Genomic DNA, 7,500 nt, shown 5'->3' on the forward strand with positions numbered 1-7,500 from the left:
TATTTGAGTAATCCTTACATGACTATTCCTCATTCAAATAAATGCATTCTAATTGCGTTCAAAAAATCTTGACGAGATAAAATCAAATGGAAACAGGTCTTACAGCATTGCTTATATTACACAGGATACACGTAAAAAAACATTCATACGCGTAAATGCAGTCATCCATTTAAACCATTTATATACGCGGAAGTATATAGATTGGAAGCGCGCGCGCACACACACACACACGTATATTGATATGTATATATATAATATATGTATGTTTCTTTGGTATTTATTTTGAGTGTTTCCTTCTTTGGCAGAGTTCAAGTTGGTCACTAACAAAGTAACAAATTTGTTTGAAGCTAAAAGAGATCTTCAGGATTGTAGGTTACCTGAGTTTTGTTGGTGTATACATATTTATGTGCACATGTTTTGGTGTACACATATTTGTGTATACATTTGTGCGTGTAAGTGTCACAATAGCAAACAAGTGTATATGTTTCGTTACTATTGATGTGTGTGTATATTCCAGACATCTATACATATGTTCACCCAATGAACTCAAATGGAGGATCCTTGAAATGTTTTCCACATTCCTCATTGTATTTCTAATTGAATATATAAATACATGAAAGTATATATATATATATATATATATATATATATATATATATATATATATATATATATATATCCGTATATAAGTATATATACATACTCATCTACAAACTGTCACTTTCTGTTACAATGTCCTTCCCCACGCGGAAAAAGAAAACAAATTACCCTCTACAACGTATTGAGCACTCTTGTCTCAAGTGTACCATATAAAACATTATACACACAAGTGCGCCCCAGATATATATGTATGTATGTATGTACATATATTTATGTAAATACATATATATACATATATATATATATATATATATGTATATATATGCGTGTATGTATATATACATATATATATGTAAATATATATATATATATATATATATATATATATATATATATATATATATATATATATATATATAATCAAGTCCCATCATGCCATTTACTTTTTCTGTGATTGATCTTTGTGGCGCTTCGATCCTCATTATGTTGTGTTTTCTGTAGGGGGACACAATGGGTAGCAGTACTCGAGGTGGAGTGAATGTGGAGAAAAGAAAGACGATGGTTTCATGATCTCTAGATTGAAAAGTTCTGAGGATCCATGAGCACATTCTGCGGGCAACATCGACTTTTTTGTTGTTGTGCACACTCCAGCTACTCTCTCTCTCTCTCTCTCTCTCTCTCTCTCACACACACACACACACACACACACACACATATATATATGTGTGTGTGTGTGTGTGTGAGAGAGAGAGAGAGAGAGAGAGAGAGAGAGAGAGAGAGAGAGAGAGAGAGAGAGAGAGAGAGAGAGAGAGAGAGAGAGAGAGAGAGAGAGTAGCTGGAGTGTGCACAACAACAAAAAAGTCGATGTTGCCCGCAGAATGTGCTCATGGATCCTCAGAACTTTTCAATCTAGAGATCATGAAACCATCGTCTTTCTTTTCTCCACATTCACTCCACCTCGAGTACTGCTACCCATTGTGTCCCCCTACAGAAAACACAACATAATGAGGATCGAAGCGCCACAAAGATCAATCACAGAAAAAGTAAATGGCATGATGGGACTTGATTATTTGGCTCGACATCAACGGCTGAAGCTTTATTCTCTGCAACGACGCCATGAACTATATATTATTCGCACCAGATGGAAAATATTCCACCAATATTATCCAAATGATATCGGTATTATGCTTACAATTCATCCAAGACTAGGGCCCCGTTACTGGCCTTGTGCCAAAATTTGAAACTAATATTTTATGATGAAAATGGAAAATGTTCATTGCTTAATGATTATGGGCATTATGAGAAAGAAGGTGACAGTTCTGGCTATCAAAAGTATGAAATGTATAGATTTATAAATATATTGTTTATTCAGGAAACTTTCGTATACTTTCCCTCTGTTGATGAATATATCTATTTATCAAATTCTGTGATGTTTTAGAAATAATAATGCACCTTGACCAGGGGTTCACAAACACATCTAACAGCCAATTACTTCTTAAAATTATTATTGAAAATCCCTGCTTTTTAGTAATAAAGTGATTGATTAGAGTTTGTTCACACATAATTCTGCGTTCTTTGCCATGACGAATAGACAAGTTTAAAACTTAAATCTATCTTCATTTTAACTTCATCAGAAGGAAATTTGCTCGCTGTGTTTTCATTCCTGATAGGCTCCCGTAAGATGTCTTGCCTGCGAAATACTAATGCAGGCAAATCAAAAGCGAAACCGTTTGTAATAAACGAAAGAAAGTAAAAAGAGTAACTTTGATGCAAACTCAGAAGATATACGACTTGAGTTTTATAGTTATATCATTTGTTTCAGAGCTGATGAGATAAATAAAAGCGTTAAAGGGTTTAACAAATTCACGACACAACTGTTTCGTAAGTCAATGAATATGTCAAAAAGGATCATGTAGAATATGTACTCTATGAGTTCTGCAGAAGGTTTACTATATTAGTTTTGTAATGTTTTGCTCAGGAGAAGAACTGTAGACAGCAGAAAAGTATTTCACTTAATTGTCGAACTGTCTACACGCTGGTGCACAAATAATCGTAAATAAAATGAACTAAATCGCCGGAAAACAAGGTTCTATTATATCTTTGTAACGACTTAGTATTTAAGTTTTAATATTTTTTCTAACTTAAATATCAGGAAAAAAAAAAAACATACGAAATTATATCAGATCTTGAACTCTTCAGTTACTAAAGTTTAACAAGCAAAAATAGTTCAACGTTATTTATCTTGAAAATCAATTTATTACTGTTTTGGTTTTTGAAATAAATACAAATTTAGCCTTAATATTTCTTCAAACATTGAATTTAAATGATAAAGATATAAAATTAATGTAAACTGGTCTTTTCATTCAGTATTTGTTGCAACTCACTTCGATAAAATTTAGAGAGTCGCTCAAGGCGGTGAGCTGTCAGAATAGTACGTAAAACTGTAAGAAATGTTTTGCGGCATTTCTTACAGGTTTATGTTTTGCGTTTAAATTTCACCGAGGTCATAGTCTGGTAAATATAGTTAACGCTCACCAGGCTAGTCATCCTATTTTCTTAAATATACTAGAAGGATGTACTGCTGGAAACTGTCAGTGGGGGTAGACAGTGTCTGATTTGTGTCTCCGCTTACAGTAATGAGGATGAGTTTATCTGGATATTAAACAAGGATGATTCTTCGATGACTCTAATGTACACGATTCTCCTAATGTAGAGTTCGATCGAAAACTCACACATCCCATACTTTAATGTCTTACTTGCAGTTCGTTTATCTTTCATTTGTTTTCTCCATTGGACTGTGCCATGTTGGTACACCACCTTGAAGAGTTTAGTCGAACATGTCGACTCTAGTGCTTATGTTTCTAAAGCCTGGTACTTGTTCTATCGATTATTTCAGCCGAACCGCTAGGTTACGTGGAAATAACCCAACCGACACCGATTTTGAAACACATGCATAAACACACACACACACACACACACACACACACACACACACACACACACACACACACACACACACACAAACGCGCACTCACACTCGCACAGACGCGCACACACATGTACATGTATGGGCTTCGTTCATTTTCCGTCTCCGAAAGCCATTGATAAGGCTTTGGTCAGTGCGGAACTGTAGTAAAAGACACTTGCCCAAGATGTCACGCAGTGGGACTGAAACCGGAACCAAATGGTTGGGAAGCAAAACCTCTTACCTCACAAGCAGTCATAAATTGAAATAAAGTATAAGGAAAATGTAATCAGATCTTGCTTTTACAGGCTCTAAGGAAGATAGCTAAGTCAGGACCTCATGTAATTATCGCAGGATTATTACAGTAACAGTGATACGCGATTCACTCAACATCTGTAACAGGGACGTTCTTGCCTTCTAGTAATTGAAAATTATTCAGACGTACACGTCATCAAATTTTATATTCTTATATCTGAATTAAAATACGAAAACAATAGTGATGTACTTGGCTCTCTAATCATTGTTATATTAATATAGTTAATATTGAAAGTTGCCAAGAAGATGAAGTGGTACACTATATTCCAATCAGAGTTATAATAAGTATACGTGGTTGGAATGAACTTAGAAGAGAACGATTTACAAATGAGTTATTAATGCACGTTTAGCAGAGTAATTGTATAGAGAAAAACAGTAAAACTTTTTTAAGTAGGTATCTGGGATGAGTTACAGTTTTGATACCGGTTACAATATTTGGAGATTGTTCTCTGCTGCTGGAATAATGGGAAAACGTTCAAATGACTGGAATAAGGGGTCAGCACAAATAACTGTTGCTAACAAATAAGCAGAAATAGTAATGATATTCACTAGTTATCAATAATTGTCTTTCAATGTCATGCACTTAATCAAATCGGAATCGATTTAGATATCATATTTAAGTCTAGTCGGATATCATTTTTTCATATGTGTAATATATCTTCCAATTTTCTTCTCACCATATTATCTATCTTATATGGCAAATTATCAAATATGTAGATGTATTCTACAAGGTCAACCTAATTACATGCTCTTTGAACTCATACATTTCTTTTCTCGTCTCGGAGAGATTTCAGGAAGATTAGAAAACAAATTTTCAAATCATATATATCATTGCCAGACAAGTACATCTTATAAGTAAACTTGCCTTGAGAACTTAAAATGAGTCAGAAAACTCTTCCGCAAGAACGGATTTATTCTTATTGTTATTATTGATACATTTTTTTTCTATCTCCGTGGAGTTGACAAAAGGAGAACCAGACATGACGTGAGATCGATTCAAATAGTTAAACCATCGTATTTCCTATTTGTGGCATACTGCCAAAGTAGTAATTTCTCACACTCAATAATTTTAGACAATATAAATCACGAATGCTGAAACGTTTCAAATTCAAACTCCATGCATTAGGCAATGTAAATTTCCCGAAAGTGTTGTATTTTATTTCTCGTTACAATTTACGATCTTGTCACTATTGACAAATGCATACAACTCAATAAATATCTACCTGAAATATTTATAATTCCAGTTGACTTCCATGTGAAATACTATTTTTCTCCAATAAATGTCGATGTCCATTATAAAATATGCAATGGCATCTTTGTCAATAAACAAATCTACGATTCTGTGTGATATAAAACGCCACGTTGTTCCTTAATATAATATTTTTCCAAGACTCATTGCTACCAGATAAAAATACTAAAATGGGGGCTATTACATGACCAAACAACTTGCTAAAAACAGAAGCCACATTTCTCTAAAATCACATCCTTGATATTTTAAGTAAATGGAGACGGTTTAGATAAAGATGCCCGGAGTAAAACAACAGCATGGTTAGAACTGGCAGGTCTTTTATTATAGATTGATTCGACTTGGGTCAGACAAATATAAGAAGAACTAAACATTTCCAAGTCACTTGATCTATCCATCGCATCTCTCCTTTACAACAAACTAAAGCATTTTTAGAGGCTTTGAAAGAAATATATCTTTCCAAACAAAATCAAGTTTTTCTCTCTTTTTGTTTTGTATTAGATTTCTGATCGAAAGTATTCCTTCTATATCCCTTGTCCCCTTTTATGTAAGTATAAGTATGTAGGATGACATCATTTAATACTTCCGTTACTTTGAGACAGCAGTGAGGGATTGGAGGAAAATTTAGCAGCTATTTCTAGCATTTTAAGAGTGTATGTTGTAAATTTTTCCTCGGCAGAAACTGTTCTGAGTTTCATGGAATAGAAAAGAACTATATCAGAAAAGTCCACGTGCCAATAACCAAGTCTTCTTTACGAATTTATATCTTGCACTCGTCCGCTTCTTTCTCGAATGTTTCACAATTTCCCGTGTGACTGTTCAGGAACCTCCCACGTTAGCAATGTTGGAGTTGGGATGTTTCATAACTATGACGAAACCTGCCTGTAGTACCAAACGTTGAACTTTGAATTGGATCGGAAATTTAACCATTGAACAAAGGTTATTAGCTACTCAGCAGCACTATTTTAACACAACGCAGTTGTAGTCTCTTGTAATACTTGTATTGGATTTCTCGATACACTGCTCGAATAACCTTTCGGAAAATGGATAAAGCACAAGCACCGCTTATCACACTTCCATGTGCACCATTCCAATTCACGATAGGGGAAACCAGGGTAAGATGGACCACTGGGGTAAAACGGACCAGCCCCATTTTAGACATCTAAATGGGACTACACCATCACGAACGCTTTTTAATTCAAAGTTACTTCCTTTCGATCTCACATCCCGAAAAGTCTCATTTCGGCGGCAGTTTTCACGACACAGAAAGGAAACTACTGAAATTCAAGTCTTCAATATAAGTATTGCTTTCAAATATGTCATGTTAATGAAACAAATGCCAATACCTTAGGTAAGTATGGTCTATCCTATTTTGAAGCATTTGAAATGCCAATGTTTAAGCAACAACAGCCTTAATTTTTCCAAAGGTTTGGATGCAGAGCAGACATTTTTTTGTTGTAACCTGAATGGGGCAAAACGGACCAAGGGTGTTGGAGCAAGACGGTCCTCTCTCCCGTTTTGCCTCATATGTGTGTATGTTATTTGTGTGTATGCGTGTGCTTGTGTATTTGTGTATATATGCGCATGTATTTGCATGTGTGTGTATGTGGATGTGTTTCTATGGGTGTATACGTGTGTGTGCATGTGTGTGTGTGTCTATGTGTTCAGGAGTGTGAGCGCCGCTGTCTGTGTAAGTGTGAGCGCCGCTGTCTGTGTAAGTGTGAGCGCGCATGAGTTTAATCTCACTTTCTTCATCCCATCTTGCTTATTATTTCCAGATGGTGAGAAATTACATTCGTAAAACTGGAAGAGGCTCTTGGGTTCCAAATAACATACAGGCATCCGATAAGGAAGTTCTCTTAGCTAGGCAACAAAGCAGTATGAAGTCCCCAAGACAAACCTGAAAAGATACCTGGAAGGCAAAGTGTCTTCTCCTGACCAGCTTTCTATAGGGTACATTCGGCTAACACTAAAGCATTTTGAGGAGGGACTGCTAGAGCACTGCGTCTACCTGCAACGGACTTTTTATGATCTCACTGCAAGAGTTTGCGTTCCTTGGCTTTTGAGGTTGCTGAGGCCAACAAGGACCCCCATAAATTCAATAAAGGAAAAGAGAAACTAGAGCAGACTGGCTGGTTTGTTTTTTAAAGCGTCACCCAACACTGAGCCTGCGCACTGCTTAGCCAATGAGTGTCGGTCGTGCTGCAGTATTCAACAGGGTCCAGGTTGGCAGATTTGTTGATGTTTTAAAAGAAGTCTACTAGTAGCACCATTTTACAGCTGATCAAATTTTCAACTTGGATGAAACACGTCTGTCCTCAGTTCCAAAAGTCATCTAACTGCATGGAGCGAAGCAGGTTGGACAAATTGTTAG

Source organism: Octopus bimaculoides, chromosome 1, assembly GCF_046866305.1.
Source record: "Octopus bimaculoides isolate indiv1 chromosome 1, ASM4686630v1, whole genome shotgun sequence".
Classification (NCBI taxonomy): Eukaryota; Metazoa; Mollusca; class Cephalopoda; order Octopoda; family Octopodidae; genus Octopus; species Octopus bimaculoides.